We start from the raw sequence: 11685 nt of genomic DNA, 5'->3' as shown, positions 1-11685 counted from the left end.
ACATATGTTTCTCATAACATGTTTAATGGGTTTATTATTTGCACTGCTCATATTGTAAATGTCTAAATACCATACAAAAATGTGTCAAACCATGGTTAAACACGTTTTGAACATTTTTTTCACATATTGTAAACGTTGGTAAAACAAAAATTACATGCAATTTAAATATTCAATTCAGGCATTTGACATAATTTCCCTCAAAGGCTTATTTCTTTTTCATCTGTTGAATGATCCACTTTCTGGTTATCCTTCACTTTAAATTTCCTGATCCTTATTCTCTTGAAGCAATCACAACAAAAGACAAATTAAGATTTAAGCCATATTTAATGTTGAGTATGTTAACATCAATTCATTCTTCTCCAGTTCTCTTTTATCTGTAAAGAAAAAGAAAATATTAAATGCATGGAATAAGGGAAAACCCATTTTTCCCTGAACATTATTATTATTCACATATTAATCCTGGTTGATTCCCTGTAGAACTTATATGTAAATACTAAATAACTATAATTAATTTTTTAGCATTCATAACCATGATCTTTTAAACTTTTTTTTTCACTATATCCTCAAATATCTACCTTGTAATTCTCTTATAATCTAAAATTCATTAAATTTTTTTTTCACTATGTCCTCAAATATCTATCTTGTAATTTTCTCTTATCTAAAATTCATTAAATAGCATTGATTTGTGGGTGAACTCGCAAAAAAAGATGTGGTTTTTTGTACTTATACTGATACCCCATATGCCAGCTTATGGTTAATGCAAGTCAGTCAAGGTCAAACGTCAAAATTGTTGTTATCCAAGGAAGGACTTGTCACAAAGAATAAATCTGTGAAATATGAAAGCCCTACTACTATCAGCTCAAAAGTTAAGATCAAAGAAAGTTTTTTTAACAGTGGGTTAAACTAGAAGTTCAAGGTCAAATATTTAAGGAATGACTATAATTCTTGGCCAAATTATTTGATGATAACCTGGTTTGGGCCAGTTTACGCTTTATAATCCGCGAAGCTAGTATTTGAAGCCTCTAAGTTTATAAGACCCAAAATACATCAGCCGAGAAAGTTTGATGATTCTTAGCCAGATAGGACTAAAGATATTTCAATAGAGCTATAAAATACCATAAGTAGGTCATGGTGACCTACTTTCTGGTCGACATTCTCCAAAAACCATAGATGCCTCAACTGACAAAGTTTAACAATTCTAGGTCAATATAAAGTTCTTTTGATTTTATTTTCCTGATTATCTCCCTTTGTATAAGGGTCCAAGCCCTAGTTTTAGTATAAATGGTAGCCCTTGGGCCAAGGATGCCCTGTAAAAAATTTGACAATGATTGTCCAAGGGGATCTTGAGTTATGGCCCACATTCTAAAAAGTTTATGCACACCGCACATATGGCCATAGCATTAGCTCTTTAAGGCTTTGGCTCAGAAGAGCTAAAAACAGTATACATGTACTGGTACACCTATTTGCTGACTATGAGGACAATAGCTAGTTTATCATCCCCCAAGACAGCAACTATTCCCCTAGATGCAGCCGAGGGAAATAGTTTGCTGTCAAGGGAGATGATAAACAAGCTATTTTCCGAAAAGTAAGTAAATAGGTGTTTTATAATGGCACCTGATCCCACCTCTGATGTTTCTGGGGTCCGTGTTTGCTCTGCTCTTATTTTGTATAGTTTTATGGAATTTGAGATTGAATACTGTTCGTTATCTCCATATCCTTCTATTATACTGAAGCTGACTTAAACTTGTATGTAATTAAGGTCCCATCTGGATAAAACCAGAAGAGTTACGAAATGAAAAATTGAACTTACCTTCTGCATTAATCTTTAGCTTGGCATGGACCCATCTGTTTTTGTGTGTGTTCCAAGTGTATACTTTTTGTCCTTGAGGTTAAAAAAAATATATGTTAAAAAAAATAGACAACTTTCACATTAAATTTTACAAAAGTTATTCCCCTATGTGGGGTCAATCCGACGTATGGCCCTGTTTTCCCTCTGTAACCTTACCCAATTTATTTTTCAGTATCTTAAAAATAAAATCTGTAATGAATATGTTCATCAAGATTTTCATGTTGCCCCAAACTTTGGCAATACAGGTACAGATCTAAATTGTCCAATAACGTTTGAAGATTGAAAATAATAACAGCCCAACAGGTAACTTACAAAGGGCAAAGTGGGAAAAATGAGAGTTATGCCGACAAGGGAAGATAACTCTTAGTAGTGTGAAATTGGTCAAACTCAATTGCATTTCAAATTTTACATGGAAAGCTTCAAGTTACATGTAGTATTTGCAAGTCTAAAAGCAATATGATCAGAAAATCTTATTCCTTTTTAAAAGTTATAATTACCATATTTAAGATAAGATTAATACTGGTTAAACTTTCAGAATCTGTTTTGAAGTTCATTTTAGGCATTTAGGTGTTTACAAAGATGAGCTTCAGTCACCATCCTGGAATGCATATCTAAAATAACATAAAAATACACAATCTCATTTACACAATTTATATTCATAAGGATGAAAAAGGACAATTATGTAAAAACAAAACTGTTACACCATTATTGCCCTCAAAGAGAATGATTTTCTTTACCATAAGTAATGTGATGTTTTAAATACACTGCAAAAAAGAAATAAATTCAGTGATTGGAACTTTATATCAAATTGATGTTGTTTCTTTTTTTTTCTTTGCATCTTATTTGTTAGGTTAAAAACATTTTAAATAAATACTTAATTGTTATTACAGTATTTTTAAACTTCACCTGCATTTTGATACATGACGTGCCCTTGTTTCAACCAAACAGCTCACTGCCTCAACATGGTCAATATTTTCTGTTTTTGATAACCCAAGTCTCCTTTATGTAATGCATGAAAAAACACCCCCTTAGTTTACATGCAACACACAGTCATCAGTGGTCATAAAGTAATTAAATAAAAAAAAATAATAATTGTTGATTTTATGCATTCCTCACCGTTAGCTTGGCCCTAGAACTTGGCAGACGTCAGACTTCTCTTTCCAGTGACGTCACTGGTAACGTACATGTAATACATAAATGGAGGCTGGAAAATTCCGGAAAGTATATTTTATAAGTTTTATACGGACGGTACCCACTGTACATTAGATATTTATTTAGGTAAATCATTTACTCCAATTAGAGATTTGTTGTGAAATTATCGTGAATTTCTTTCTTTCTTTTTTTCAATTTAGTTTTGCTCTTGAATTCGGATTGATTATATCTATCGATGACCGAGTTTATATTTATGTACCTCTACCGATATCCGATATACAAGACGAGAACTTGGTGTAAACTTTGTTTACCGTTTTTAGAGTAGATTTTAAACCAATGCGAACTGATAACATCATGCCAGACATAAACGTGGACGTAAGGTAAACAATGTGAAATTAAGGTAATTCCACCCTCCTATGATGTCATAGGTTTTTTCAAAAACTGTAATTAGTTTAAATTCATACCTAATAGAACAATATCTCTTGGATGAATGCTTTACAATAGGTGTAATTATAAATATTGTTAAGTTAAAGAATTTAAAAAATGCATATTTTCTTTATTTAATCAATTATTCAATTTTTAAAAATGTTGACAAGGGCAATAACTCCTTCTAAGGTCTCTTCATTTAGGCATTTGCTTTATTGTAAAATAGTTTCCCTGATATTCACAATTCAAAAGTATTTTTTAAGTAGGAAGTATTTAGGAACACTCAGCATCAGAATTATGCATTTTAACCAGTTTTTACATATTTTTCATAATACTGTTAACAAAAAATGTGCGATTTTTTGTGTTGACATACACTTCTGTTTATTTATGTTTCGCATCTTAAATAATATGGTGACCTATACATTTTTTGCAATAATTGGAAAGTTTAAAGTATATTAAATGAAAATAAATCAAGTTTTTGTACTTTGAACCTATAAAATTGTGAGGGTGGAAACACCTTAATTGAAACATTAAAGACGCAAAACACGCGCGACATTCACAAGTCAACAACGCACACGTCTGTGAGTAATCTCAGTGAGATGGGTAGAGATTGAAAATTTGGTCTGACGTCTACTACTTCCACAACTAGGCCTAACTATTTTTACTTAATAGTTTAAAAAGATTTTGGAGAACCTATCAAGATAATATCTAACAATCATATAGGCGCTAGGGCTTAACCTGTTATTCAGTTAACAGAGCCATTATGGTGATATGACCATCTATAAAATCCATCTTATAACATGTATAACGGGACTTTAGATCAGAAGTTACATGGATTTTAATCATTATAATATTTACAAATCTAAAATATCTTTTTTAAAAAACACATTATTATGATATTTGGTTAAACCCAATCACAACTGAAAGCTCACAGACTAATCTCAGCGAGATGGGTAGAGACTGAAAATTTGGTCAGATGTCTACTACCCATACATTTATACAAAAAGTTCTTGTATTTTAAATGAATATTGTAGTCCCAAGCAACAATAAATGTTTAAGGCATTGTTTTTTCTCGTAATAGCAAAAACTAAATGATAATTTAAATAATTAATTAGATTTGAAATTAAATAAAAATGAAAAGGATAAGATTTATAGTCAACCTACATTTCTCATACATGGATGTAATAGTATGAATTTACAAAATATACAAGTTTCTCGAACATACTTTTCACACACATGTAAACCACCTTTTTTTAATGTATTTTAATGTATATGTAACACGTGGCTGATAATACACATACTATATTCATCAACGTATGTGTAAATAATGCGAGCTTTATAATATAAGTTAACCATAATTTATATATGTACATTAGTACATGTACCGGTAATGTGTGATTTATAATACACATGAAATTTGTGCTTTATTAAACATATGTAAAACATGACTTCATTAACGTCCGTGTAACATGTGGTTGACTTTACACATGTAAACCATGTGTTCATTAACGTACGTGTAACATGTGGTTGACAATTCTCATGTAAACCGTACGTTTATTAACGTACGTGTAACGTATGGTTGCACTTAACATATGTTACACATACGTGTAACGTATGTAATACGTGCGTGTATTTCATAAAAAAAGTATTTCATTATGTGAAACATATGTAGTCACACACATGTTATACGCACGTTGTACTACATACGTGAAACGTATGTTTGTAATACACGTATGTGATACGTACATTTCACATACGTGAAACATGTGTTATGTGCAACCATATGTAACACGTACGTGGCACAATTAGCTGTGTACATGTATACCCTTATGCACTGATATCATAAACACTGTTCTACAGGGCACTTTGATTGGCTCCCATCTGGAGCAAGAATGATTGAAATTTGAACAAAATTCATAAATAGGAAGACATTGGATAGACTTTTTAGACGGTGGCTATATATAGCCACAGGCTATTGCTGCTGGTCTGTGTAAACACACAGGGACCCTAGCGGCGATTTTTGCAGAGTCAAAATAATGAAAGTAGACTTATTTCGATGTTTGAAAATAAAATGTACACAGTTAACAAATACTTTCAAGTTATTTCAAAGACATTTCGTTGATGGATACAAAGCCTAATTCCTGATATTTGCCGTTATCAATATTTCTCGCCTCATGAATATTCATTGCGTTACGCCGAACTAAACTAACTCGTACACAAACCGACTCGTATATTCGTATGCAAACTACAGATGTCAATTCGTACATTTTTTTCGTTTTTTTCTCACATGTTCGAAAAATCCGTTTCGTACGCACATTGTGTTTCTTTAAAATTACCAATTAATTGTAGAAAAATATTTGAAGATTTCATTGTATGATTGTTTCACTATCTAACTCCGAAATCAAATACTAGTAATTGCTAAACAACACAGGCTGTTTCTTGAATACTGCTTTGTGATTTTTTTTTTTACAATAAAACTTAAAAATATTTTATTGAAATTTAACAAACTTTGTCTTTTTGTTTGAATTTCTTATATCTGTTTACAATGCTATATTAGTAAAACGAATATATGTATTTTAGGAAAGAAGAAAAAAGATCACTACATCTTAATCAGTTAATAAAATGGTTGTTGGAGGTATATGATGCCATAAAATTTGCTAAGTTTATTACCATTCTAGTTTTTAAAAATAAGACTTTGTCTGATTATCTCGGACACAAAAACGACTCAACGGATAAAAATTTGTAAAAGCTATAATTACAAAGACTATAACGGACAATTTACCCATATATTTCATTCCTATTTAGAAACTCTAAGTTACGTGCCTCTAGTAAATTTACCCTTTAAAGGGTGTACAAAAAAGGTATTCAAATACATGTGCATGAAATAATACTATTATTAGGATTTTATGCGATTTTAGTGGGCTAAATTTAGGTCAGTCTTCTGGTGTGTTCACAAAGCAGTAAATATGTATTTCGCAATGATTTGCAGGGTTATTGCATAATTATTAGAATATTACGTAAGAGAAATACCATTATCGCAAACCATATCCTCTCCCATTCTGGAGAAAGCTCCATGCGCATATATACAGACTCCGATCGTGACTTGAGACGACGGAAAATAGAGACAAAAAAATATCTTGTTATTCTTTTTTTTTTCTATCTTTTTTTTTTTTTCGAGCAGTATACGAGGGTTGTCGTGTACAAAGCGTTTTTCTCGAAAAATAGTAGGCGCTGCAAGATGAAACTTTTCGCAAGTATCTATTTATCATATCTTAGTGTATCTGAATTCTTTTGATAAAATATAGACAAAAAATTAAGAGTCATTCTCTGTAAGCATCAAAATGGGCTGGAAATTGAATCTCACGGATTTTGTTGAAACCCGGTGAAATAATTACATTATAAGCCCGATTTTCAAAAATATTATTGAAAGTGATCAATTCGTCTTGTTTCCATGGCAACCAGGTTACCTGTTTTTGCACATGGGTGGAAAATACCTAAAATGATATTTCATCCCATTAAAGTACATTTAATTAATTATGGTGATTATTATTATTTTTATTTCTTTGAAATAATTTGTTATTTGTATTTTTTATACAAGAAGTTGAAAAAAAATATTTGGACCTGCCATAAATTGCCAAATTATTATAAAATTGCTTTGAAAAAGGGGGGTTGAACACAACAATGTACACAAAAAACGCAGGCACTAGTGGAATATTCTGATGCTCTGAATTTTACCTTAAACATTTATTAAGAACATATCAAAAAACTGGAGAGGTATTATTTATTTTAAGAAAATAAATTGATTGTAAAGTTTGTAAAAATATGTATTTACACACATTTTTGTCAAGAGTTATTTCCCCTTTCGGAAATCTTTTGCTTAAATCAATGAAAATGAAAGTGAAAATACACAGCAGAAAACGACTTTGAGGAAAAAATCCTGTCTGTTTTGGATATTTTCAGGGTTTTTAATCCAACTTGTGAAGTATTTAACATTACCCATAGTTAAACTCTTAAATGTTTGCTCAGGCTCGACTGTGTCTGAGAGATATACATGTTTGTGTACAGACAGACAGAGTACGTTGATAAACTTGAAAATGGATTGCATTTTATGAAATTCCTGCCTATGTAACAAGTGCTGCATCATTTAAAAAATGTTTAAAACAAAGTAACATCAGTAAAATGGACTTCAGAGCTAAGAGTGGCATAATAAGGTTATTACCCCCGGACCCCCCCCCCCCCTTCTGGATCCGCCAATGATAAGGTTGTGATGTAGAAAGGTACCTAGCAATAAGAAGATCACTAGGCAAGTACCAATGAAATATTTACCACGCAGAGATTTATTAAAACCTGGCAGTTGCACATGTTTTGTATGAGATTATTAATAATAGGGTATGACGTACTATTTATAGTAAAAAAAAAAACATTAAAGTACCCAAAACATAAATAATGACATGAATCTAATAAATTATATCAATAATTTATAGTCTAGGCATATTATCATTCTTCTTAAAATCAGATGTGGATGAAAATTATATAAACTATCTGTTGATAAAAATTTTATATGTTAACCAAATTAAACTACAGCAATTCTGTATATGACAAAAGCTAAATAGGCCTACCTCATAACAGCTTTCTAATTGTGTGCTTGAAAAAAAGGAGGGGGGGGGTGCTTAAAAGTTATTGTCATGCAAGGTATTTCATCATATTTTTTTTTAGAATTCATTTATTTTTTTTTTTTTTTTTTTTTTTGGATAAATTTATTTATTTTTTTTTTCTTTTGAAGGTTGACCTTATGAAATCACATCGCTAAACTGAATACGTGAAAAAATTGCAATTTTCTTTTAGATTTCAGTTTGTGCAGGGCTGAAATTTGTTTATGCAAATTTTTTTTGTGAATAGGGATGATCAGGGGTGACATGTGTCCTTTCATTTAGGAACTTATTGCATGAAATTGAAAGAACTTAGAAATTTATTTCCTAACAGATTATTTTATTGCAGCAAAGAGAAAATAAATTACATAATTATTAAGATTTTTTGTCATAGCAAAACACTGTCACAGTTAAACTGAAGCCAAATTTATAATACAATGTGTACACTTTACTGTAGCCTGGTTCCCTATCCCTGTTTTGCTTTACTCCGCGTCACTAGGGCCACGTAAAATGGCCGTTGTTGAAATCATAGATTTATGCACGGGCACTGGAAGTTAATGTAATTAAAATATAAATGTGCATGAATAAAAAAAGGCTTTTTTTATACATGTACATGCACATACAGCACTATATATTTACATTAACTTCCAGTGCCCGTGGATTTATGTGCCCAAATTATAGTGGAGAAAGAAAAAAAATATTATATTTGATTTTGACATATTTTATGAGGACTTCTCAGTATTCCATTTATGGACTCTATGTTCTGGAAAATATTCTTTAAAAGAAGCTTTCTAAATAGTTTTAGATAGGAGTGGTCGGTAACATTTTATCTCCCCCCTCCTCACTTTAACAAAAAAAACCTAAGGTAATATTACACTCACTTTGAGTCAAAATGAGGTTCTCTGTTTACTGAATTTCAAAAGTTTATAAATAAGGAGTTCACTCTCAGTAGCATAGCCCCTACAGACAGTGTTTTGGACCTAAATAAGAGCTGCGGTGGTCTGTATTAATAATATACCAGCAAATGATAGATATTGTGAAATGTGCCATTTAGATATTGAAGATGAATTTCATTTTATTTTAAAATGCCCTCAATTTAGTGATATTAGATGTCGATACATTAAAAAATATTACTGGAAAAAACCTTCAGTTTTCAAATTAATACAACTGTTAAGTGTAAAAAACTTTAAGGAACTGTGCAATTTAGGTATTTACCTCCACCATGCTTTTAAAATACGTGAAAGTGTCACAAAAACATTTTCTGTCTAAAGTATATGCATAAACTCTATATTGTTTAAGGTTGTTACTATCTACCATTATATACTACATTTGTTTATATTACCATGTCACGTAACCTATTATTTGATGTTTGTTACATTTTCTTATAATGCTATAAGATGTATGTCTTGGGCAATAAAGATATATATATTATATGCTTTCCATCTAATTGCACTTTCCCTTGTACTTATTTTAACCTCTGTGCCTAAATGATGAAGAACAAAATCACAAAATTTTTAAATTACATATTGAATTTTGATTGTCATTCTTAATGTGGATGATTGACATTTTTCTCTTCAACAGTTTCTTTGTGCTTGAGCTAAAATGTAAATGATGGAAGGAAAAATGGAAAATGAGCCACATAAAAAATAATTTATTCCCCTAGCATATTGTTTTGGCAAAATTTGAGGGACATATATATTCTTTCAGGGGGAAAGTATAATATGGAAGAGATGTCAAATTCATCTTTTCAACAAGATTTTTTTTAAATACCTAATGGCTGCATGACAGGGTTTTACACTATACATATGCTACTGCAACAAAAAGGATTTTTTTATATCAAAAGGCCTGCAACCAACTTGATAAACAAGAAGTCTGTAAGTCAATGCTCACTGGTAATATCCCCGATCTGATTTGAATTAATAGAGACTATCATGTTGATTTACACAAGTTCAGTTACAGACAGACATACAGATAAAGAGGAAGTCAACATCTGATTTCAGGCACGTAGCATCGTTTTTGAAAGTGGGGGGGGGGGCAACCAGAGAAATTTTTTTTACTTACCTGAAAAAGTTGACAAGCAAAAAAAAAAAAAAGAAAGGAAATTTGAGAGTTGCCCAAACTCGAAAATCCTGTTTCGTGCCCCCCCCCCCCCCGTTGCTACGTCCCTGGATTTGAACAAAAATGGATCCTACCATATGGCATGCCTTAGCAAAGAGTGTGCTAAAATTTCAAGCATCTGCAATGCGTAGTTGCTGGGAAAACTGCAACAAAAATTTGTTATGTATGGTATGGGCAGACACACGGATAAACAGGAAGTTGACACCAGATTTAAACTTCAATGGTACCCAATATATATGGTATGCCTTAGAAAATACTGTGGTAAAATTTCAAGCATCTTCAATGAATAGTTGCTTAGAAAACCGACACCAAAAATTTGTTACCTACAGCTGCACAGGCAGCTAGCCTGAGTCAGATAGACTGACAGACAGACACATAAAAGTAAATCAGTATACCCCCCTCTCCTTTGTAGCGGTGGTATAATAATTCCTTACTAAAGGAACAGCAAAAGATCAATTCAACAACAGCAAAACAATTAAGTTGAATTGAGGAAGGGGGGGGGCACTCTTAACTATGTGCTTGTCCTACTTAAACTTAAGTAAACTGTGTATATGTTTCAATAAAGAAAGCAAGTTGCTTCAAAAAGATCGGTCATGATTTTATATAGGTACTAATTGTTTGAATGGAAACAAATCCTGCTGCAGTAATTCAGATATATGTGATCAGTTAAAGTTTGAATTCATCTGTTTTTGTCCCGGTAAATAAATTAATTAATTAGAAGTATAATCAAACATTTGTGACAGTGCTATGGGTTTTGTATACTGGTAAATCAATAAATATTTGGATCATTCCTGAATTATTTGGTTACCATAGCAACTGTTTTATTTTTAAATTATGAATTTCTATTTTCTTTTTTCATGTTAGTGAAAAATTAATGACAAGGTTAATGTGATTTATTTTATTGAAGAAGACTTATAATCATGTAATACGGAAGTAGATTTTGTATATTAAAAATATCAATGAAAGGGATTTTCCTGAACTATTGATTTTTTAAAAGAAATTATGAATTTCTATTTTGGTATTTAGTGAAATACAATTAAATTCAATTTATTTGATTGAAAAAGAAAATAATCATAAATAAAGCTATTACAAGTAAAATTTGTCTAATCCGGACTCTGTGTACTCCGGATTTTTGTCCATTCCGTCTATAAATTTTAGTCCCATGCACTTCTTTAACAAATACATTAGAAAAAATTCTGTGTAATCCGGATACTGTCTATTCTGTATTCCGAACGGCCATACTGGTCCCAACTGCTCATAATTAACGGTAATTATTTCCTCTAATCCGGCCACACCTGAGTTACTTCAAAGCAATTAACATCTTTCGTGGTGGATTTGATGATCTGTGTTTACATTAGCAGTGCCATGAAACGAACTCAGTGAAACGCGGCGGTGACACAGCTCGGTTGAAAAAAATTACTAGTATATGATTGAATTACAATTAAAAAATAATAATTTTGTTTTAACTCGACCCTTTTACCACATTATAAC

General features: G+C 31.4%; 1 long non-coding RNA gene across 1 annotated transcript; it reads right to left on the bottom strand.

Annotated features, from left to right (window-relative positions):
* Nucleotides 1-305: 305 nt before the first annotated feature.
* Nucleotides 306-3389, bottom strand: LOC134234827 (uncharacterized). The gene is made up of 4 exons (XR_009985266.1): nucleotides 2966-3389; nucleotides 2347-2460; nucleotides 1811-1882; nucleotides 306-374 (listed from the first exon to the last, which is right to left on the bottom strand). It is a non-coding gene; the product is annotated as an uncharacterized LOC134234827 (long non-coding RNA).
* Nucleotides 3390-11685: the final 8296 nt, after the last annotated feature.

The sequence above is a fragment of the Saccostrea cucullata genome, unplaced genomic scaffold (assembly GCF_032062105.1).
Source record: "Saccostrea cucullata isolate Sc308-1 unplaced genomic scaffold, CSIRO_AGI_Scuc_v1 ctg179, whole genome shotgun sequence".
Taxonomy (NCBI): domain Eukaryota; kingdom Metazoa; phylum Mollusca; class Bivalvia; order Ostreida; family Ostreidae; genus Saccostrea; species Saccostrea cuccullata.
This window is presented reverse-complemented; position numbering and strand designations above follow the sequence as displayed.